The following is a 26,000-nucleotide window of genomic DNA, read 5'->3' on the forward strand; positions in this document are numbered from 1 at the left end:
ACTTGATTTTAGCCAACAGATAGTTTCAAACTCTTTTCTTCATCAAAACTTTCTCGCCAAAACAGAAAAATTTGGCTAGCATCTCAACTTCTCTTATTTTCTCTATCCTATATGGAAGGCTTCAGGCAGCTACCCAGAAAGAAGGTAGGATAATTGAGGCCTAAGTCACCATAGGGTCACTGGCTCTTAAATATAAGCACAAATGAAGCCAACCTCGTAATTCCTAGAATTAGAAGAAACTAGAGTGAAAATCAAAGTGAAGGGCATTGACTGAGGGTCTCTTGGCCAAGAAACAACATTCTCTTGCACTTGGTATATTTCCTGTACATGGAGCTTGATGTGGTTTGGCTGTGTCACCACCCAAATCTCATCTTGAACTGTAACTCCCACAACTCCAATGTGTCATGAGAGGAACATGGTGAGAGGTGACTGAATTATGGGGCAGGTCTTTCCTGTGCTGTTCTCTTGATAGTGAATGAGTCTCACAAGATCCGATGATTTTAAAAAGCCGAGTTTCCCTGCAAAAGCCCTCTCTTTGCTGCTGCCATCCATGTAAGACATGACTTGCTCTTCCTTGCCTTCTGCCATGTTTGTGAGGCCTCCCAGCCATGTGGAATTGTAGGTCCATTAAACGTCTTCTGTAAATTGCCCAGTCTCAGATATGTCTTTATCAGCACCATGTACAGTAAATTGGTACCAGTAGAGGGGGGCGCTTCTGTAGATACTTGAAAATGTGGAAGCAGCTCTGAGACTGGTTAACAGGCAGGGATTGGAACAGTTTGGAGGGCTCAGAAGAAGACAAAAAACTGTGGGAAATTTTGAAACTTCCTTAAGACTTGTTGAATGGCTTTGACAAAAATGCTGAGAGTGGCGTGGACAATAAAGTCCAGGCTGAGGTGGTCTCAGATGGAAATGAGAAACTTGTTGGGAACTGGAACAAAGGTGACTCTTGTTATGTTTTAGCAAAGAGAGTGGTGGCATTTTTCCCCTGCCATAGAGATGTGTGGAACTTTGAACTTGAGGGAGATGATTTTGGGTATCTGGCAAATGAAATTTCTAAGCAACAAAGCATTCAAGAGGTGACTTGGGTACTGTTAAGGGCATTCAGTTTTCTAAGGGAAGCAAAGCATAAAGGTTTGGAAAATTTGCAGCCTGACAATGAGATAGAAAAGAAAATCCCATTTTCTAAGGAGAAATTCAAGCTGGCTGAAGAAATTTGCATAAGTAATGCAGATTCAAATGTTAACCCCCAAGACAACGGGGAAAATGTCTCCAGGTCATGTCAGAGGTCTTCAAGGCAGCTTCTCCCATCACAGGCCCCAAGGCCTGTGTGGGAAAAGTGGTTTTATGGGTTGGGCCCAGGATCCCCATGCTGTGTGCAGCCTAGGGACTGCTATGACAGTGCAGAAGGGAAATGTGAGGTTGGAGCCCCCACACAGAGTGCCACCTAGGGCACCACTTAGTGGATCTGTGATAAGATGGTCATCATTCTCCAGACCCCGGAACGGTAAATCCACTGACAGCATGCACTGTGCACCTAGAAAAGTCGCAGACACTCAACGTCAGCCTATGAAGGCTGCCGGGAGGGAGGCTATACCTTGCAAAGCCACAGGGGCAGAGCTGTCCAAGACCATGGGAACCCACCTCTTGCATCAACATGACCTAGATGTGAGACATGGAGTGAAAAGGGATCATTTTGGAGCTTTAAGATTTGACTGTCCCGCTGGATTTTGGACTTGCATGGGCCCTGTAGCCCCTTCGTTTCAGCCAATTTCTCCCATTTGGAATGGCTGTATTTACCCAGTTCCTGTACCCCTATTGTATCTGAAGTAAGTAACTTGCTTTTGATTTTACACGCTCACAGGTGGAAGGGTCTTGCCTTGTCTCAGATGAGACTTTGGACTGTAGATTTTTGAGTTAATCCTGAAATGAGTTAAGACTTGGGGGGACTCTTGGGAAGGCATGATTGATTTTGAAATGTGAAGACATAAAATTTTGGAGGGGCCAGGGACAGAACGATATGGTTTGGTTGTGTCTCCACCCAAATCTCATCTTGCATCCACAATTCCCACATGTTGTAGGACGAACCCAGTGGGAAGTGACTGAATTGTGGGGTGTGTGTTTCCTGCATTGTTCTCGTAATAGTGAATGAGTCTCATGAGATCTGATGGTTTTCAAAATGGGAGTTTCTCTGCACAAGATCTCTTTGCCTGTTGCCATCCATGTAAGATGTGACTTGCTCCTCCTTGCCTTCTGCCATGATTGTGAGGTCTCCCCAGCCATGTGGAACTGTAAGTCCATTAAATCTCTTTCTTTCGTAAATTGTCCAGTCTCAGGTATGTCTTCATCAGCAGTGTAAGAACAGACAAGTACAGAGCTTAATTCACACACACACACAAAAATTTTTCCTCACCATTTTAGTCAAAATTATTATTATTATTAATTATTACTGAGACAGGGTCTTGCTCTGTTGTCCAGGCTGGAGTGCAGTGAAGATCTTGGCTCACTGCAACCTCCATCTCCAAGTCTCAAGCAATCCTCCCATCTCAGTCTCCTGAGTAGCTAGAACCACGGGTGTGTGCTACCACACCTGGCTAATTGTTTTTTGTATTTTTTTGTAGAGACAGGGTTTCACCATGTTGCCCAGGCTGGTCTCAAACTCCCCAGCTCAGGCAATCTGCCTGCCTCAGCCTCCCAAGGTGCTGAGATTACAGGTGTGAGTCACTGCACCCAGCCCCAGTCAAAATTAAAGTATCCTGTCAGAATGAAACTTCTACAGTTTGAGGAATCATTAATTACAAAGCATTGCTTCTTCGTACATGAATATTTGGGACCAGAAGGCAGATGTATACTCCTCCCTAGAATGCCATCTTCTACCACAGATTGTGTGGATATACAACAGCTACTACTAGATTCACTATTTTCTAAGAAACAATGTCGATTAGTAATAGGAAGAGATTTTTCAATAAAAAATTTTAGCAAAGGAAGCAAAGTTTTAGCTCATGTGAGAAATCTAAGATTGGGAAAGAAAAGTTTTCCTCACATGCAACATTCAACAGAAGCAGAGGTCATCTGTGTTAGGAGTATTTTGTACAAACTCAAACAATTTTGTGACAGAACAATCTACTTTTGTAAAAGTTATTTTCCCTCTAGTTCCTGCCATTCCCAGTTAAAATGAAAACTTTATGATATTGCTAAACTATAAACTATGTAGTTTGTTCTACCCACATCAATTATAAATTCATTTGTGGAGAAAAAGAAAAGAAATAAATCAGTCATGCTAATTAAAAAGAAAATTAAGCAAGAAACAGTCAAGAAGGACTTTCCTAAAGAAAAAGGAAGTCTTCTTTAGTTAAATTATAGAATAATTTATAGAAAATTAAAACTACAAAATGCATTTTCAATATCTTAGAGCCACTGGGTTTGGTGAACAATGGTGTTTTGCACATCTACATTGCAGGCACGCACTTCCTCCAACAAGATACCCTCTGTCTTCTGCTAATACCTCTCATGAGCAGAGCAGATGTAAATGTGTTCACTCAGCAGTTTAGGAGCCCATCATAACTAAAAAATAAAGGTACAGATACAACTGTAGATAATTTTGCTTGGCTTTGATGATCACTATGAATTAAATTCTAAATACGGTCTGAAGCTTCCTTGTGTCATAGTAATTCACAGAATTCCACTCCCTTCTCACCACCCTCATTGTGATCTCTCAAGCAGATTTATGAAAACTGTACAATTAGGAATACTTTTCTATCACCATTAATCCTGTCCTCTGATCTTTCTTCCCCAGTTCCATTGGTACCAATGAGTTCCCAATTCATATAAGCTATTCTCCAGAGGCCAGGACTGGTCTCCTAATTAAATATTAAATGTCTTGAGAGCAGGTCCAATGTTGAGTAATATGTGATAACTGGCCAACAAAATAATGGCACTTGCATAGACCAGGAAGAAGCTTCATATTAGTGGGATTTTTGATGATATGAGGCCATCCACATGGAAGGGCCATGAGCCTCATGCCAGCTGCACTGTGGCCTAGGAAATGGGGGAATGGAGGAGATGGAAGTTTTTAGGGACAAGCAAACAGAACCAGATCCAATAACACACACACACACAATCAAAAGCACAGGGGCTGACTTCACAGATGATTACAAATCAACCTGGATAAGATCCTGTAGGCCTAATGCCACTTAAACCAATATGCCACTGACTTTAATGGAACTTTTGCCTCAATAGGGGAGGATGGAATGAGGCTCACAAATGTATCAATAATTGTGACATAAATGCTTATAATAAAGGTACAAAAAAGAAAAACCTTTAAGAAAGTGACTACATGCTTTTAAGCGGATACTCAGGGTGGGCAAGTGGAACCAGCGATAAGGACCCAGACACAGCAAGTCTTCCAATCAGGGGATCTTTTCACCCCTGGAGCCGGATGTTCTCCTCCCCTACTGGGGGCACTGGCAGGGAAATCTCACGACACGCCTCCTCCACTGAAAGTCATCTGGTGGCCTGACTGTGAAGCCCTCTTGCCCTCTCAGGCGGTACCAGTAGGGACCAGTGGAAGGCCCAGCAGCATCCAATAAACTGAGCCAACCAAAAATAGCAAATGCTTTGAAAATCACTGCCCTTGGAAGCACAGCCCACTAAAATAGGCAAAGACCCATGTGCTAAACTTAACAGGGTGTCTGCCTGTTAAAGTAAGTTTGGAATGCAACCCAGAGTTTCCAAACATACGAAATGTGCAGGATATAATTTAAAATCACCCATCAACTAAGAACCAAAAAATCACAACTTGAGTAAAAAAAGACAATCAACTAATGCCAATACCAAAATGGATCAGATGAATTAGATCTTGAAATGATCTGAAAAGGATTTTAAAGCAGCTGTCATAAAAACGCTTCAATGACAAATTATAAATTCTTTTGAAACAAAGGGAAAAAATTAGAAAATTCCAGAAAAGAAATGGAAGCTATAAAAAAATGAAAAATATAAACTATAATAATAAAATAATAGTAACAGAGATTGTAAAACTTGCTGGAAGGGCTCAACAGTAGAGGTGAGAGAGGACAAAATTAGTGGACTTGAGGGCAGGACAATAAAATTTCAATAAAAATTTCAATAAATTTTTATTGTTTCCAATTTCAATAAAAAAGGGAAACATATTGAGAAAAAAATTAACAGCACCTCAGGGACTTGTGGGACACTAGCAAAATACCCACCATTTGTATCATCAGAGTTCCAGAAGAGAAGAAAGAGAGTAGAACCAAAAGAGTATATAAAGAAATAATGGGCTGGGTACAGTGACTCATGCCTTTAATCCTAACACTTTGGGAGGCTGAGGTGGGTGGATCACCTGAGGTCAGGAGTTCGAGACCAGCCTGGCCAACACAGTGAAACCCTGTCTCTATTAAAAATACAAAAATTAGCTGGGCGTTTTGGTGGGCCCCTGTAATCCCAGCTACTCAGGAGGCTAAGGCAGGCACTTGAACCCAGGAGGCAAAGGTTGTAGTGAGCCAACATAGCACCATTGCACTCCAGTCTGGGCGACAGGAGTGAAACAACAACTAAAAAAGAAAAGAAAAGAAACAATGGCTGAAAACTCCCCAGATTTGGCAAAAAAAAAACACATAAACCTACAGATTCAGAAAACAGTGAATCCAAACCAGATAAACTCAGGAAAATATACACTAAAACACATCATAATTAAAAATTGTAAATCTAAAGAGAAAGAAAATCTTGAAATAATCCAGAGAAAAAAGATAAATGAACATCAATTCAAACGACAGCACATTTTCCCTCCAGGTTTACTGAGGTATAGTGACGATTAAAATTGTATACATTTAAGGTCTACAACTGGATCATTTGGTGTATATATATATATACACACACTATGAAATATTCACCACAATCAAGCTAATGACTGGGCTTTTTAATCTGTAACCATGTAGTCCAGAATCAAGTGCTTTCAAGTGGGGAAACGAGAGACCTGTCAACTGTGAAGTTTATATTCAGAGAAACTATCCTTCAGAAATGAAAAAAAAAAATTCTCAATGAAGAAAAAGACTCTGTCACTAGCAGACTCACCCTTAACGACTGGCTAAAGAAAGATCTTCCAACACAAAGGAAATGATAAAAGAAGGAATCCTGGTGCATCAAGAAGGAAGAAGATTCAATGAAAAAAGCAAATTTACTGTTATGTTGATGATTGAAATAAAAATTGTAATACCCCTTGATACTCAAGATGATGACAATTAAAAATGGGAAAGGTAAAGAAACCTAAATGGAAGTGAGGTTCCCATAATTCACTCAAAATTTATATGAAAAGGCACAGCCCTATATTAATGTATAGCTATAGTAATCAAGACAATGTGGTATTGATGAATGAATACATAGATAGATTGAACAGAATAGACAACCCAGACAGGTCCACATAAATATGCTCAACTGGTATTTGACAAAGATGCATAATCAATTCAGTGAAGGAAGAATAGTCTTTACAACAATTGGTGCTGGAGCCATCAAGCATGCATAGACAAAAAGAAAAGAAAAGAAAAGAAAAGAAAAAGAATCTTGACCTAAACCTCATACCTTATACGAAGATGAACTTTAAATGGAATATAGACCTAAATGTAAAAAGTAGCACCATACAACTTTTAGGAAAAAAAAAAAAAAAACAGAAACACATTTGTTGGGATTTAGAGTTAGGCAAAGACTTCTTGGACTTGATACCAAAAGCATGATCCATAATATTTATAAATTTTTTCTCATCAAAATTTAAAAACTTTTGTTTGGTGAAACCTCATGGGAAGAAGATGAAAATACAAAGAGACAGGGGAAAACATTTGCAAACCACATAGCCAGCTAAGGACCAGTAAATAAAGTATATTATAAAAAAGTCTGAAAATTCAATAGTAATAAAACAAGCAATCCAAATAGAAAATAGGAAAAGACATTTTACTAAAGAGGATATACAGATGGTAAATAAGCATATGAGAAGATGTTCAACATCACTAACCATCAGGAGAAGGCAAATTAAAACTACAATGAAATATTACTACATGCCTATCAGAATGGCTAAAAATTAAAAAGAGTGACAATACCAAATACTGGCAAACATGTGAAGAAACTGGATCACTCATACATTGCTGATAGAAATGTAAAAAGGCACAGGCATTCTGGAAAACAGTTTTCTTATAAAACTAATCATAAAATTACCACATGACCCAATTGGTGGGTAATTATCCAGAGAAATGAAAATTTGTGTTATGACAAAAAACTGTTTGCAAATATTCATAGCAGCTTTATTTGTAATAGCTTAAACTACAATCAGCCCAGATGTCTCTCACCAGGTAGACAGTTAACCAAAATGTCAACTACTGTGGAATAAACATATACCATGGAATATTACTCAGCAATAAAAAGGAATACAATACATGGAAACTTGGATGAATCTCCAATGAATTCAGTTGAGTGAAAAAGCCAATCCAAAGAAGTTACATACTGTATAATTCCATATATGGCAACAGTTCTTAAATGAAAAAAATTAGTACTAGAGGACAGATGAGTGGTTGCCAGGAAGGTTAGGGATGGCGTGGATAGGCAGTAGGTGGATGCAGTTATGAAAGGGAAATAGGATAGATATTAGTGGTGTTGGAAATGCTTACTGTCTCAACTGTGATGGTGAACACAAGAAATTGCACTAGCAACACATTGTATAGAACTAACACACACACACACTAGTACAAAAGTGAGGAAGCCTGAATAGGTCATGATTTGTATCAAGCTCAATATTCAGGCTAATATCATACTGTAGAGTTTTGCAAAATACTAACATTGGGGGAAACTAGGCAATGTGTACAAGGGCTCTCTCTGTATTACTTCTCACAAGTGCATATGAATTTACAGTTATCTCAACAAACACTTGAAGGCTATCACAATGTGAATGATGAAACCAGGATATATTTCTACCATGAAGTTCATTTTCAAATATGGCATGTGACCACCAAGGCCTGCTGTACAATGTGGAAAGAGCCATGGGCAAACTGCTTTTTAGCATAATTCTTCATCATTCTGTTAATCATCACCAAAAAGTCACCATTTCCTAAGAGCAAGGGGAGGGAATGTTACATTAACATAATACTAGAATCATTCCAGAGGAAGGTAGATGCTAGCAAACATCTTACCAATCAATTGGCAATTACTGATACCAACAGGTCTTAAGTTCCACATGGCAGTGGCACATCTGTTTGCTTCACCAAAGATAGTTCTGCACCTGGCATAGTCCTTGGCTCATGATGGAAAGAAACCCAGTAGTGTTGATCAGTGAATGAGGAACAAACTCATACCTCATTCATCCATAACCTTTCTGACAATCTAATCTGTGGCATGCGAAAGACGTTTCCATTAAGTAGGAGTTTACAATATTCTGGTTCTGTAGCATGAACAGAAATTTCCTGGCACCCTGAGGATTGTCTGAATCCCTACTTCTTAAAGGTTCCCTCCAAAATAGCACTTGTCTTCTACTATACAAAAGAGGGAAGGAATATCTGACACTCAGACAGCCGAGGTGTAACTAACCTGAAACTGTGCAGCCATAACATTGAAATTAGTTTTCAAATAGCGAAATGTATGCATGTTTATTTTAGTATTTAAAAATGTTAAATTTTCTACAAATTAAATTTCATGCAAATTTAATGACAGAACTTTCTCCCTCTCTTCCAAAATATACAGGCTCATCCCTGGCATCAAGCATATCCTCAATTTTGAAAAACAGGCCTAACCAACCAAGGGGTTCTTTGAAATATGGAATGTCAAAGTGAAGCAGTTTTGTTTAGCCAGGAGTCAGATCGATGTTTCTGATGTCAAAAATTAGGGCTAAGGAACTTGACAAGCACCTTAGAGTCTCTTTATCCCGACTAGTTCTCAAGCAAAAGGTTGCTCTCAGCATAGCAGCAGAAACACCCAGCTCTGGAAACCACTTGTAGGGAGAGAACGTTAGGTAAAAAGGAGTCATCTCAGACATATTGTAGGAGGAAGCTGTGTTTGCATTTAAAATGGGAAGGCATTTTATTGAGATGTCTTGGAGATGAGTGTACAAATGGGTACAACAGTAGCCATCACTAAGACAAATGTCCATTTTGACTTTGACTTTGACTTTCCCCTCAAAGTCTCTTTAATTAAGATGAAAAAAACAAAAAACAAAAAAAACAAGGTTCAGCAGATGTCATTGGGTGCAAGTCTGAAGAGACATTAGTTAAGTACAGGCGACAGCAGAAATAAAACAAAATGAATCAATTAAAAAACCTGGACATAACAGCTGAAGTTGTGACTTCATTTGGAGGTTTAATATGCTGGGAAACTCAGAAAAATTAAACACGTCTTGGAGTCTTAACTTCCTATATCTTAATTTGTCATACTTCACATGGTGATCAATGGAACTACTGATATTTTCATTTTTGTTTTAATTATACTTTCATATTTTAACTGTTGCTTATCTTGGGGTTACCGTTATATTATATAGCTCAAAACTTCATTAAGTAGGCTGAAATTTTAAATGAGACACTGTATCTTAAGGCTAATTACTTTTAGACAATTTGAAGTCAGATTTTATAATATACAGTAAATAAGAAAATAAGATTTCCCATTTAAAACTCTGCTTTGGGGCAGCTCTGTCTGTTCATGTCACAGTCACAATGAATGATGTTAGAATGTAACATTTGGAGGACAGGAGTAGTGGCATTTATTTTCACGTTATATGGTACCTAGACTAATGTTTAGTGTAAAAAAATATGTTTTCCAGAAGTAATTTTTTGGGGAAAAAGTGATTCATTTCAGTTATATGAAATGTGAAAGAAAACTAAAGAAAGAAAATACAAGGAAATAATAAAAATGAGTTGTCTATGTAATGATAGTTGCTTCTCTTAGGAATGAGGGAAATAAAAGTGTTTGCTTGTTAAAGGTTCTGCTGAGAAGAGTTCAAAAAAACTGCATTTCTCTCCTTCCTCATGGGTAAACAGTGAATGCACAGAGGTACTAAACCAAATCCTTCTCAGTGTAAAGGAGGAGATGGTTGTTTATGGGATAGAGTTGGTATACCTATTCCCAGAAACTCGATATGAACAACTGTATTTATTTCCATTATTAAGGAGTAAATAGTGTTAAAGCTGGATGATGGACATATCCAACATAACTGTTTTTTCAACTTTTGACCATTTTTTGTACATTTTCATTGTAAAAGTAAAAACAAAAAAATGAACAGTGTCTTCACTACCTTTGTAAAGATATTCCTCTCTCAATATTTCTCCAGTTTTAATCTGGCTGGTAGAACACAAAAGATCAGACAGTGTGACCTCTAATAATCTCTACCATGACCAATTCTGATAAGGTCAAACACTTTTATCCCCCAGGAGGTGTCACACAAAATTTTCTTTAGTTTAGTTTGAGGTGTATGAAGTTTTTCCACCTGTGAATAAAATCCTCAGCAAATCCTTGTAGAGTGTTTTCCTTGTGTGACATGGAGCCAACCAGCTAAGGCTCTCAGTAAGGCTGGCTGCCAGGGTAAATCATATCTTTCCTGGCTTTACACGTGAGCCAGATGTTGGGGATTTTCTGAGCTACAGGATCGTGGGGAAAAAGGTTTTTGCATTTCCTGTATTCTCACTCCAGCTCTCAAGCTTTCAAGATTCATGGCCAGTCAACAGTGTCATGAACTGGCCTGAAAATATCCCAGATTAAAACCCACTGACAACACACCTGACTCTGCCATCGCCTCATACCATTTGTCAGATCAGGATCTCTTTGTACTGCTGCTTCCCCTGACAATTCTGAGGGAAGCCAGAGAGGCAGGTGTAATCTTTAATCTTCTGAAGCCTGAAATTCAGTGGAATTCAACTACCACTGTAAAAGTAGCTTATTTTCTTGTTAATATTAGTAGCATTTTAAAATACTATGAATACTAAGTCAAATATGACAAATCTTTTTATCATATAGACAATTTAGAAATATGTAAAAATATGAATGTATGTGTACATTTCATGTATATGTAAAAATCCACAATAAATCCACTGTCTGAGGAAAACTAACATACATCCTTTTCCTATATTTCCAAGGACAAGTAAGGAATTTCCTAGGGTCCTAATGAATGTCCATATATGCCTATATATGCCACCAGAGGCATGTTTGTTTATTTGTATATATCAACATTCATTTAAACATTCTATCATAAGTATTTTCCTCATTACTAAATACTATTAAATAACTTTTATGATTGCATGATTTCAGCAAATGACTATACCATAATTCATTTAATATTGGCCCACTGCTGGATTACTATTGGCCTACTGTTGTATTACTGCTAGTGTCACAAAAGTTGTCATTTTTTCTCTGTTATAAACAATTTGCACACTGCATTTTAAAAGTATTTTGACAAAGGAAATATTGCCTTATCTTTTCTGAACACTCACTTCCTTTCTGTTCTAACGCAGCCTTCCTAGGAGCAGTTGTTTCTAAACTCTAATATGCATCAGAATCATCCAGAGGGCTTGTTAAAACACAGATTTCTGGGTCCCACCCTCAGAGTTTGTTGACTGAGAAGATCTGGGTTGGACCCAAGAATTTGCATTTTTAAAAAGTTCCATGGTCTAGGACCACACTTGGAGAACCACTGTTCCAAAGAATCACCTGCTTTATACTCTGGTTTCTCTTCAGATCATACAAATCTGCCTTTTAAAAAAGCACCCGTTGGATCTATGAAACTGATGCAGCCAGCAGTTTCTCATTATGGTCTCATTCCCCTTTACATTAAAAAATACAAAGCTACTTCAATTGCCATTTCATAGTACAGCCCATGGCCTGGAATGGGCACAGGTGCCCTCTTTAGGTTGAAAATATTTGGCAAATAAGGAATGCTGGCAAGAGAGATGCAGTTTTGACACCTACATGGGATTCATTTTTCTCACTCAGGGTTTGGCAAGTCTATGTCTTCTTTAAAGTGAGGCTGAAAATAGCTCTGACTCACAAACCCAGCTTAAAACACCACAAGGAGTAAACAACTATTTCCGTAGCTAATAATTATTAAAATATATTTTTGAGTTTTTACACAATTTGCCTGTATAATGAGATCTAAGTATTTACATGGAATTTCTACATTATTGAGTGAATAAATTATCATAACTAAAACCTGTTTCCTGACCTCCAGCCTCCCCCTGATGTCAGCCTGTGCTCAACCCTGCCACCAACATTGTCTTTTTAAAAATCAAAACTTATTCCTTATTTACTTCTGTCCCCCGCAATGTGGCAAACGAAACGTTCAGAGAAATCACTTCTGACACAGCACGTCTAAAAATGGCAGCTAAAGTGTTTAAAAGAATATCTTTTTTAATGCATGGCTGACCTAGAGATAAAGTGAGGGAATGCCTCAGAGGCCAGAAACAAGCAAACAAACAAAAAGCCCAGCAATCAGGAGTAGAGAGCAAGAGTTGGAGCTATTCTAACAATTCCAGGTACCCGAGAGCTTGGCTTCTACGGGGCCAGTTGAGGAGAAGAATCAAAACATGGGTCTAGAATTGGATCTGAGTTTAAACAGACACCCACATTCACAAAGCAAGAACTTCTACATGGCAACACAGTCAGCAAATAAACTGGGAGAAACAAAACAAAACCTGACCTACAGAGTGAGGCAGTTGGCAAAGATATCTTGGCTGCTGGTGGAGAAGGGAAAAATTAGTCCTTAAGAATTTTTAACCACAAAACCTGGGTTTGAATCCTGAATTCTGTTTTTTTATCATGTGGTCCCAAACACTCAAAAGCTGACATTTTAGTTTAAGTTTATATAGCATTAATATAGTCTCTATGCTTCAGGTAGCAACAATGACAACTACTCCATGGAAGAATGCATCTAAACCTAGGTTTCAAGGAATTCCCAAAGATAAAGTTCTAAAGAATGGCAGCTTATACTAATAACTACTACCGTGAATAATAGCAGAAACAGCCAGTAGAAAACACAGTATAGAAAATAACTGAAAAGATGATCAACTATGTAAGTATGGAATTATCAGATACATAAGTATAAATAATTTTTTTAAAAAAAGAAAAAGGAAAAATGAATATATAACAAAGAAACAAGAAGCTGTAAAAATTGACCAAGAAGTTTTAAAAAATAAAATCTACTTCTAAAAATAAAAATGTAATTATTTTTAAAAAGCTTAATTTATGAATTAAACAGTGGAGAAGACATAGCTAAAGAGAGACTTAACAACTTTGAAAATGGTTGTGTGTAAATTACACACTAAACCTCAGTGTTTTCATCTAGTGCATGGAGACTATAGTGCTCCGTTCATAAGATTGGTCTGAGTACTTAATGCATATAAAGGGCTAGGTGTGCCGGGCACGGTAGCTCACACCTGTAATCCCAGCACTTTGGGAGGCCGACGCAGGCAGATCACCTGAGGTCGGGAGTTCAAGAGCAGCCTGACCAACATGGAAAAACCCCATCTCTACTAAATATACAAAATTAGCTGGGTGTGGTGGCGCATGCCTTCGACTGAGGTCGAAGAATTGCTTGAACCCAGGAGGCAGAGGTTGAGGTGAGCCGAGATCGCTGCATTGTACCCCGGCCTGGGCAAGAAGAGCAAAACTCAAAATTCTATCTCAAGAAAAAAAGAAAAAAAAAAAAAAGAAAAGTTGAGTTGTAACATTCAATAAACAGAAAAGCTCAAATTTACATAAAATCTATCAGAAAATAGAAATGGGACAAGAAATGAACATTTTATGTGATCCCCATTCATGACTATACTGCCAAAATCTTAAGAAAAATATTGGCAAATTAACTCATTCAATATATATGCTAAAAATATATACATCATGACCAAGTTGAACGTTTTTCTAGGAAAGTAAGGTTCATTGATCATGCCACTGAAAAATCAGGGAGAAAAGCATATGACTATCTCTACAGGGGAAAAAAAAAAGCTTAATAAAATGCAGCAAGTATTCAGGGTAAAAACTCATAGCAAAGTAAGCATATAAAGGAACTTGTTAACCTGTTAAAAATACATAGCAAACATCAAAGTTAGTGGGGAAATATTTCTTTCAATGTCTTTAAAGGAAATAGGAATAAGAAAAAGAGTTATGCTATGAGCATTTCTATTCAGCATCACCTTGGGAAGTTCTAGTTTATATAATAAGATAAGGAAAAGAAATAAAATATATCAGGATTAGAAAAAAGCCATAAAAATAAATGTATATAGATTATATAATTTTATACATAAACCCCTACAGAAAATGCAAATTATCAGAATTAAGAGTTCAAAGAAGCTTCATTCATTTTTATCATTATGTGATAATCCATTATTGTCACTGTTCTTTTTGGTGCTCAAATTACCTTACATGCCTGTGGAAATCCCTTTAGGCCAGCTCAAGCATCTTTATGACATGATTCCCATTACTCTTTGAGCATCTCCTTGCTTTTTGGTCCAAAAAGATGATCCAGACTCATCTTAGTCTTTCCCTAATCCAGATCTGGAATCAGCCACTTCTATTAAAAGTACTGTTTCCTTTGGGTAGAAAATGGTACTTAGAAATCAAGACATTAGTGCTGAATGTGTATATTGCTAATGAGGTGTCATTCTCCAGGCACCTTCAATGCGCAGAGCTGGGAAATACATTATTTGAAATCATCAATTCATTTAATAGAGTCATTTCAAATATATCACAGAGTTTTTCCTACCTTTATATCTCTTTTGTAGTAAAAATTGTGGTTTAGAATTAATGTACTTATCTACTTTATACTACTGCATATATTTTTAGTAATTACAATATAAATACTAACAATAAACCCAGTAAGTAGAGTTTAAGATTTCTTTGCAGATTTTTTGTCATTAAAATTCGTCCCATAAAAATATATATTCAGAGCACTATTCTTAAAAATAGTGTGAATTAATTAATTACTCTGTGGCTATGTAATCTATTTGATATATAGTTAGAATTATTTTCTTTCTGTTTCCATTCAGTTTTAAAGTTTACTAATTTTTATCCTTTGTGGTTTTAATTTTATTTTTATTAAAAATATTAAATATTAATATTTCGTTAATAGAAAAATATTTTATTAAAATATGTATTGGTTCAAAAGTCAAAACTATATAAGTAGGTATTCTGCAATCATTATCACTTCCAATACAATTACCACCAACACCATCTAGTCCACCTTTTTATTATGTTTTGGCTTATCTATCCTGTACTTCTTTTTGCAAAATTAAGCAAATAAATACCAGGACATACACACATGCATATGTAGAGTTACTTCCCTTTCTTTCTTTAAAAAAAAAAAGAAAGTGGTATAAAATACATTCTCTTTTGTACCTTGCTTATTTCCATTTAACAATTATCCTGGATATTGCAACATATCAGCTTATAGAAATATTCCTCATAATTTTACAGCTTCATTGTATTCAACTGTATGGCTATGCCATGGTTATTGAACCTATCTCTATAATTGCAGATTTGGGTTTCAATATGTTGCTATTACAAAGACTACTACAACAAATAACTGATACTGCTGTTGTTTCATGTTTGTAGAGGTGTTTCATCAAGGTAAACCTTTAAAAGTGAAATTGTTAGCTGGAAAGATGTAGATTTGTATACAATTCCCCTCCATGGAAGTTGTAATTATTTTGCATTCTCACTAGCAATGAGTCTGAATACTTGTTTTTCTAGAGTCTCCAAGAGTGTTTTTTTTTTTTTTAAAAGGAAAGGGTGCATTTCTATGCAGCAGCAATGAAGAGTTCAATATTTAATTTTTTTAAATTACCATGTACAAAAAAATAATGAAAATTTATAATATTCCATGGGGGGAAAACTAACAAAAATTGTATGAGATTTTTAAATAATAAATGTATAAACGTTTATTGAAAGAAATTAACAAAGATAACAATTAAAAGATGAAGCATATTTATGAACAGCATATTCAACAGGAAGAGTCACTATTGTAAACATGTCAATGATTCTATAATTGATCTACATATTTAATAAATTCTAGTCAAAATCTTAACAGGATTTTTCAAGTACCTTAATGAACTTATCCTGAAATGAATCTGGAAGAATTAACAGCTAAGAACAGCCAAGTCAGGTTTAAAGAACAGGGGTGGGGAACTTGCCCCATCAAATAATAAAACATAATCATTACGCAATGCAATATTTAAGTGTGCGGATAGAAAAATAGAGAAATGGAAAAGAATAGGGGGGGTCCCATAAACAGGACCATTAACATATGAAAAAGGTACAAAAGAGTGATTTCTCTCCAAGGGAAACTCTCATACATATGCTTCCAGTAAACAAGTATAGAAGTGATCAGAGCAATGTTACTCAGAATAAGAAAAAACTTGAAAAAATCCAAGGATCCATGATAGTTAAATGAATAATAAAATCTGGTATAATTACTTGATAAATAGTCCACAGGCGTAAAAAATCAATGATCCATAGATTCACACATCAACATGGGTAACTCTTGAAAACAATGCTGAGTGATGAAAGGAAATCACAGAAGAAATATATTTAGTAGGATCTCCTTATATACACTTCAAAAGCAGGCAAAACTAAACAACGTATTTTTAAGGATGCCTATATATGTGGTAAAACTTTAAGGAAAAGCAAGAAAATTGTTAATACAAAATGAAAATTAAAGTAGTAATGTCTTCAGATGAGAGGAGGGAGAGGATTTGCGAAAGAGACATAGAGATTCTAAGAGATCAAGAATCATCTGTCTCTGAAGTTGGATGTTGGATTCATCAGTGTTATTTTATTTATTATTCTTACTTAAAATATACATATGTTATATTCACTCTGGTAGGTAAAATACATTTATCTACCAGAGGGTAGAAAATGTATCTACACCCAAAGTTTGTTTAAAGAAAAAGAAAAGGTTATTTTCTCAGTCCTCTGCCTAAAAGCTTCTAGTGACCCCCTGCTGCTTACAGGACAAAATCTAACTTCTAGCAAGGCAAACCAAAATCTTCGCCATCAGCCCTCCAGTTACCTTTGCAGCTTCCTCCCTGCCACTCACCTGCATTCTAGTGACACGCCAAATTATCAGATGCCCAAGCCCATAGCTGAGCTATATACCTGCAGCTCCCTCTGCCAGGCATGTGCTCCTCATGTCTCAATCTGCCCAGTTCCTACACTTCCAAAATCAGCAAGTGCCAGCTCCTCAGTGGAGTCTTCCCTGATCATTCTGATGGTCACTCTGTCCTCCGTACTTTCACAAAGCTATATGTCAATTTTTCTGTTTATATGTCTCTCCTCCTTTGCCTGTGACATTTTTGTAGCCAAGAGCTGTGTTTTCAGCTCAGTTAGGCCAACATTTCCTGTGTGTTAATTTTATGTCATGCACTGTGGCAAGCACTGAATTTATCACAAGTAAGCCCTACTTCCTAGCCTCAAACAGCTTGCAATCTAGTCATAGTCATGTCAGTGTTCTTCATGCTGATTACAATCCCTGGCATGCTGCATATCCTTAAATTATGTCTGACGAATCAATGAACAAATTAAGAGAGAAAGAATAATTACCCCTTTCTTATTCAAAAAAAATCTTTTGGCAATGAATCACGCTTTCAATGGCGTTTATCCATTATTTTTTAAGGCTGTAAATTGTATATGCCTGTCAAAGACTAAAGTTTACCTAAGGAAAAAACACCAAATGTTTATCTTAATGGGTGTATTTTAATTATTCTCATAGAAATTCCAGAAACAAATAAATTTAGCCAACCAATTAAAACTCAGATTCATTATAGCACACAATACCAAACAATAACACAAGACAAGTTGTATTAATGGAAAATGTTAATGAAAGTATTCCTTTTTGGTCTCTCCCACGTAAAGCTATGTTTGTAAACATGTTTACTTACTGTTCATTTTCTTTAAAAGGAAAAAAATTCCCAAGGAAAATTTCAAATTAAGCCTTCTCTTAAAATTTTTAATTTCTAAATAGCTTCAGGCATCTAAGTAAGCAGTCATCATATCTACCATTTATGAATATTACATGCCAAGGATACTTTCAATGATGCATTTTGCAGATACCAGCTTTCAATAAACCAAATACAGGAAAGCAAGTAATGATCATCTGTATAATGTGGTTATGCCATCTGGATACATCTTCATTCTTCCCAAACTGGTTTCTATCCTTTGGCGGGACAAATGTATTAATACATCATTCTGCCATATACATCTTATTCTGGCCCGCCTGGGTGGTTCTATAATATAGTATCTGGGTGATACTATAAACAGTGGTCCCTCTAATAATGTCCACTTCCTATCCCCAGACTCTGTGAATATGTTGCATCACATGGTAAAAAGGACTTGGCAGCTGTGATTAAACTAAGGATTTCTGATATGGACAGATTATCATTATCCCGGATCATTTGGGTGAACCCAATGCAACACAAGGGTCTTTATAAGAGGAAGATAGGAAGATCAGTGAGTAGTAGTAGATGTGACAATGGAAGCAAGAGGATGGAGTGACATGAGTAAGAGGTCACAAGCCAAGGAATGCAGGTGGCCTCTAGAAGTTGAAAAAGTCAAGGAAACAGATTCTTCCTTCAGAGCCTCCAGAAGGAAACAGCCCTTCTGACTTTCATCCAGTAAGTCCAGTAAAATTCATTTCAGACTCTTGATCTCCAGACATGTGAAGACAATAAATTTGTGTTATTTGAAGCAACTAAATGTGTGATAATCTGTTACAACAGCAATAGAAAACTAATTCACCCACTGAGTAGGCTTCACCCCTGCTTGCATTATCTTGCCCCAGCATTGTTCTGGGCCCTACATAATACTCAGTTCTCTCATATTTGAAACTGTTTTCATGCCTCATTGGTAATCCTTTATACTGTGATTTGTATTAACCTGATACTTGTTTTTCACCTGTGACAGAGGTTGTTGATTGGTCACCTGACGTCACTCCCCACTCATTCTCTCTTGCTGCCTCATTCTGCAGTGGTTGGAAAGGCAAACACTCTTTCCAATCCCTCCTTGCAACTAGGGATGGCAATATGACCCAGTTCTGGAAAAGCGAGGCATATATGAATGTCTGCTGGGAGAAAGAAAATGTCTAAGGAGAACTTTTGTTTCCCTGGTAAAAGGGAAGATATTACCAATGTTACCATTTCTCTGTCTTCCTGCCTTAAATACCAGCGTGCTGGTTGGAACTGCAATAGCTGTCACAACCATGAGCCAAAGGTCAAGAGATCCACAATGACATGGCTCTGATTTTGCTAAATCACTGAGCTAAAGCCATAGTTGCATACTTCTGGAAACATCTGGTTTTGTGAGAACAATATTTGTTTAATCCACTTTAGTATGGTTTGGTGTTACCTGAAGCTGAAAGTATTTCTAATTTAATATACTACTTTAAAAAAAGTTTTACATATAGGCTGATCACAGTGGCTCATGCCTGTAATCCCAGTACTTTAGGAGACTGAGGCAGGAGGATCACTTGGGCCCAGGAGTTTGAGACCAGCCTGGGCAACAGAGCAAGACTCCATCTCTATTTACAGAGCAAGACACCATCTCTATTTAAAAAATTTAGCATACTATCTTTCTCTGGTAGCCCCCATTATACTACAAGAAACTGGACCATTGAGGCTTAGGAAAGTATATAACAGATTTCTCTGTAGCACATAGTTATAAATATTGCTATATATATTTTTAAAAGAGAAAGAGGACAGAGATAGAGGTAGGAGACAGAATAGGGAGAGAAGGAAGGAAAAAATTTAAACCTGAACTTGAGTCACTGCTACCAAACCACAAATTGAAAAAGAAATGCTTAAGAATAGAGTGGCATCCCCCTTAATTGTCTCAATCTCACAGAATTGCATGCTATAAATACACACTGAAGAACCATGATGAGAATCAGGTTGAGAGTTCCAAACTTCCAACGATCCCTTCTAACATCTTGTTCAATGTACTGAGTGTCTCTAAGTCTCTTCATCACCATTCTGCACATTTGAATACCAAAGTAACTCAAAGAATTGTTAAAAGGAGCTTCATTCGCTGGTTCCAAATAAGGTGCTCCAGAGAGCTGGAGAATCCACATAATAAAGTTCCAAGGACAGTCATCTGGATGATGGTGAGCTGTCTCATGGAAATTAGTGTCAATGAAGACAGATGCTTACTCTTGCAACTTTCGAAAATTCTCTCTTTGATGCTTGTATCATGGATTACCCTATGAGATTTGAGATTTGTTAAAGGTATTCGGTAAATCTTACGTGGTTAAGGCAGAGATCTTAAAAGGGCTTTTTCATTAGTACATTCCACTTATGATAACTATTATTATGATGCCCCAGTGCACCAAAACATTCAGAAGCTGAAATAAACAACCTGTATCAAGTACTTACTCCATGTCAGGTAAAGTGTTAGAAACTGGGGCAAAAGGAAACCACAGTTCTTGTCCTTGTGAATTTCAGATTCTTATTGAAGTAACAGACATGAACAAATAAATATATGTTAAAGGTTATGAAAAAGGAACTGGCAAGTTATTTTGGAGGAACAAGGGAATAAATTAAAAATATGAGGAAAACAACTCCTTTTTATCAATTGACCAATTGATGACCAGACCAAGGGAGGTAAACAAGAAAAAGACTCCTTGATATTTGGTAGGTCAATAGAGAAGGACTGTTCTGAGTAAAGAAAATAACAGACTGGATGGAAGTGATGGGGCCAGGGAAGGACTTTAATACATGAATCACCTAAATCCCTCTACAAATACCAAAAAAAACTGTTTTTGATGATGAGGCTGGGGCATGAGTTAACAGCTAGCAGCAAAGTCATCCAAAAGGTGAGGGGATGAAAGGAGGATCCAGCCAGACACTGTTGTGTGAAGTCAACTCAAACAGCTGGCAAGCGACTGGGAATGTTGATCTACAAGAAAAAAGAAAAGGGCAACTTGGAGAAGTTTGGCATCACTGAGCATCTCTATGCCATATCCAGGACAAGGCCACTGAGCAGTTCTCTTGGTTTAGGGGACACAATGGAAATGGGGGTACTGCCTATTGGCCCCAAAGTTTCATAGAACACTGAAACAGATGGAGACTAACATTTACTGAGAAGATATGCTGCGTGGTCCTTACAGAAGTTAACCTATTTAATCCTTTCAATGACCCTGTGAGATACTTACTAGTGACTGCGATTTAGTAGACTCTAGAATATGGACTTTTAAATATACTTATATTTGAGTCTTGGCTCTCCATATATTGTTTTAACAATGACATACATTTAAAAATGTAATTGAATAAAGAAGTAACCTTCCCAATGAAGCATAGCAAAGCCAAAGTAGGATTGAATTCTACAGCTCCTCAATTCACAGGCAGGAATCTAGGCCCCTGAGTCCTGATGCCCCCAGTGGTGAATTCTCCACTCTGTTCTGAAATGGTCATCAAAAACACTCAAACTACAGCTCCTACTTTCACATGTTTGTGTCATTTCTGCATTTGGTATTCTTTGTGGCACCCAAAATGTCTTGAAATAACTGTTGTAAGAGAGTAAGTGGGTGCATTCTGTTTTGGAGGGTGGGGTAGGGCAGGCAATTTGGCAATGCTTACCAAAATTTCAAATGTGCATACTCTAACAATACCACTGTTATAAACTTAACCTGTTATTAGACAATAAGAGCATGTCCTGCCATTCATTCATTCATTCATTCATGTGTGCATGGATGCATATACACAGATATGTTTATATATATACATCATGCATACATCCACAGATACATACATATTCATACTCACAAGAGGCTAATAGGAGGCAGAGTAGCACACAGCTAAGAACATGGCCCTAGGAGCTAAACTGCATGAGTTCAGATTCTGATTCTACCACTTTCTAATTGTGACCTTTGGCCTCTTGGACCTCTAGTCTCAGTCTGATCATCAATAAAGTGGGGATAAGAATAGTACTTACTTCATAAGTTTGTTGAAAGGACCAAATTAATTGTACATGTAAAGGACTTGGGCCAACCACTATTAAGTACTATACACATGGTAGCTGTTGTTGTGAATATCAAACATTGTAACAGCAAAAGAATCTGAAAATAACCTAAACATCTGCCAAGAATAGAATGAATTCATGATGGTATATCCATATAAAAGAAAATGATAATGCCATCAAAGATACTTAAATTATCTACATGAGTGGCTTGCCCAGAAGAGAATAAAAAAACATTTGTTAGGCAAATAATTCTATTCTGGTGTTCTCTGGAGATTTTCTTCCCTTCAGTTGTCTGCTAGTCATTTGTTGAATAAGTATAGTACTACTGTAGTCTGAAGTGGTTCAGCATGGACAGAAATGTGAGTGTATTTGCACATGGACATAACATCTTTACAGACCCACACAGGTCCTTCCTACCTGCTGTTTCACTCTGAAATTCATAGCTACTATGAGAAGAAAACTTGTGAACCACTTTCCTCTCTCCTCCGCTTTCAATGGACTTTCCACAAAGGCTGCCAAAATAATTTGGTAGAATGCATGTTTTCCTGCCTGGATCTATAATGTTAGGCCCTTTGCTGTAAATTCTCTTTTTCACACTCCTTGCCTGACAGGTAAACAGCATGAGAGCTCCTTTTACAGATTATTCTGAACACTGCTTTTAACTAAAGTTACTCATATGTCTCAAAAAAAAAAAAAAAAAAAAAAAAAACTGGAGTATTTCTAAATCGCAAACAGCCATACATATGAAATTTTAAAAAATAAAGTAAATGGGTAAACCAGTCAATAATATAATTTAGCTGCAGGCCAGATTATAAAAACATGCCATTATTTAATTGAAGTTGTGCCCTGAGCACATCACTGAGATGAGGAACATTTGAGAACCTAGGATGGTTTGCTGGTGAGGGGTGCAGGAAAGGACAGGGAACGCAGGTATGTTCCTTGACGACCAAACACCCAGCCATTTATTTATTTTTTTCTTTTTCTTTTTTCTTTTTTTGAGACAGAGTATCGCTCTGTCGCCCAGGCTGGAGTACAGTGGCGTGATCTCGGCTCACTGCAAGCTGCTCCTCCCGGGTTCCCGCCATTCTCCTGCCTCAGCCTCCTGAGTAGCCTGGACTACAGGTGCCGGCCACCACACCCGGCTAATTTTTTTTTTTTTTTTTTTTTTTTTTTTTTTTTTTTGTATTTTCAGTAGAGACAGGGTTTCACCACGTTAGCCAGAATGGTCTCGATCTCCTGACCTCATGATCCGCTCATCTCGGCCTCCCAAAGTGCTGGGATTACAGGCGTGAGCCACCGCACCTGACACACCTAGCCCTTTATATGCATTAAGTACTCAGACCAATCTTATGAATGGAGCATTGTCAGCTCCATGCACTAGATGAAAACACTGAGGTTTAGTGGTCTTAAAGACTTGCCTATGTTTATTGAACAGGAAATGGATACAGCTTAGATTTAAAATCCAAGCTGGCTTGTTCTAAAACTACTCTGCTCTGTCTTCTAAAGACCAATATGTCCAGGTAAGAGTTTATTATTAGATTTCCATAATGGTAAAAGTTAAAGGTAAGGATGAAGGAACAGTTCTATCAAAAACTCCTATGGTGCTGCTGTACTCAGCAATGCTAAAAGGTAACAGATGTTTCATAAAGTCCTGGATGCAAGCTGTCTAGGAAAGAAGCAAAGGTTATAGCCAAGGCCCAATGTCATTGAGTTATTTCACTGTTGGCCAAAATGAAGTGATGATATATTGGTGATCTAAGCATTACTGAAACTGACACAGAAATTCTTGTTTACAAGGAATAAGCCTTGAGACCAAGAATCCAATTCATCTTTCTAGAGGAAAAGACTAATAGGAGAGAAGCCCAGGATACCCACTGCACATCCAAACACCCAACAGGGTCACGGTGCTTGGTTCAGCCCTGCTTGAGCCTTCTTGGTGCTGCCTGGCCTCAGAAGCCCCTAAAATAGGGGGGACATCAGGATTAGGAACAGTAGCAAAAAGCCCTGGCTGCCTTCCTTCTGATTGGACAGTAGAGATCTGAGCTTTTACCCCATCCTTCTCTGCCCCCCGACCTCAGGCTGAAGAGGGAAGTGAAGTCCAAAGCTCTCTTTATCCCTCTCCCTCTTCCTGGTTCAAGGTCCCCTTCCTTACCCTGGTACCAGATATATCCTTCTTTCTGAATGTCTTTCTCTCCATTTTCTGCCATGGGGAAGAGATGTATCAATCTTTGCTAAAATGTCAGCTAAAAAAGAAATATGGTACTAACAGTCTCAGGGATAGCTGGAATTTCAGTGGGGATTCATCAACAACTTAAGAAAAAAGCCTAAAGACACTAAAATAATGCATATCTGATGGTAGAATTTCAGATACTCTGAAAAAGAAACATGAAATATATAAATTTTTGTAGGCACACATGGGCACACATACACACATGAGAAATACATAAAAGAAAGATAACACACACAAATGTAATTATAAAAGAAAGTGTATCTGGAGCACATAAATCAAGAAGTACATATGTGCTCTCCTACTTTGTGGGTAGCAACCACAGACATACTTAAGGCTATTGCTTACCTCCAAATACCCATGGCAGGTGCAGAGGGCAGGGGTCACTCCAGCCTCTGTCACTACAGATAGCTTGGCCCCTTGAGCCCAAAGGCTAGTCTTCTGTCAGTGTGCTTCTCTGTGTACACCAGGGTTGCATATCCACACTCCCTCTGCACCTAAGCTCCCCCTGGCTTGAAGAAAGGCCTTAATTCCACAGTTTCTTAGATTCTATCTAAACTTATCTAACAAATGCTCCCAGTACCTGAAATGTTTGTTGACCATAAAAGGCCTGAGAGTGGCTGAGAGAGGGCTTGGCCTAGTTTTTACACAACTCAGAAGGATGCTATAAGATCCCTGAGGTTCATTTCCACAGGCCCAGCAATGCATCCTGCTTAGCTCAGAGTAGGCCCTAAAATTATATTTGTTTAGTGGCCCTGAACCGCTTGGCCATGACAAGTCTAGCATCTTAAGCAGGCTCAGAAATATCCATCAGCCCCCAATAAGAACACTAGTCCCAGAGGGGCCAGTGCCATTCCCTGCCCTCATTCTGCACCAAGGTGAAGAGGGCGACAGAATGTGTTTGTTCAAAATGTTCCCCGTGTACATTCAAAATCCAGCCCCTACTAAGACCCCTAGATAAAAGAAGTGGGGCTTGTAGAATTCTCTGTAGGTGACATACCTCCAGGTGTTCCCTTATCCTTAGCTTGACATCTTTTAACAGAGGGGCAAGAGTTGATTTCTGTGGCCAGCTGGTAACTCTCAGAAGACTCTGTATTCTTTTCCCCACCTAGACTGTGAGCAATTCACAAAGTACATGCTCCGTGTGCTTGATTATGTGAATTCTGTGACATAAAAAGAGCCACAGGCTGGGAATCTGGAGGCTTCTGACCCTGATCTAAATGCCACCAACTGAACTCTAAAGCCAGTGACATTTAGAGTTGAAAGAAATTTTAGAGATGACTCTGTTCCAACATCCACCTTTTATAGGTGAGGAAATGGAGATGAGGAGAAATGAGGTAATTTAACATGGTCATGCACTTGACCCAGCAGAGTCAGAAGTAAAATTCAGGTCCCCTAACTCACAGCCTAGGACTCTTTTCACTATAGCATCTGTTCTTCACAGGTTGGCATTCTGCAGTGCATGAGACAGATACGTTCCTGAACCGGAGTCACACATGCAACTCGTTCACTTGATCCTCCGATATTCCTTCTCTTACTCACAAGAAAATGATGAATTTATAGATTAATGTCATAGAATCTAAGTTCAAACACTGAGTCAGTCTTGCTCACTTTCTCTCTCCTTCCACAGCCGTTCCAGAACACCATGTGCAAGAGAAAACAACAGAATGAAAATTGCTCACATGGAGCATGAGGAGGCTGCCCACCTCCCTCGCACAGCCCGTGTGCGAAGACAGCCCCTCAGCTGTGCTGCAGACACAAGGTGGTTCATGCTTATTGTTTATTGTGACAGCTGACAAGCCAG

At 37.8% G+C, this 26,000-nt stretch overlaps 1 protein-coding gene across 4 annotated transcripts in view; it reads right to left on the minus strand.

Moving 5' to 3' along the window:
- The window catches only part of GLIS3 (GLIS family zinc finger 3), a 482,116-nt gene that overhangs the window by 172,296 nt on the left and 283,820 nt on the right, over positions 1-26,000 (minus strand). The gene's annotated exons all lie outside the window — the stretch shown is intronic.

The sequence above is a fragment of the Chlorocebus sabaeus genome, chromosome 12 (assembly GCF_047675955.1).
Source record: "Chlorocebus sabaeus isolate Y175 chromosome 12, mChlSab1.0.hap1, whole genome shotgun sequence".
NCBI lineage: Eukaryota > Metazoa > Chordata > Mammalia > Primates > Cercopithecidae > Chlorocebus > Chlorocebus sabaeus.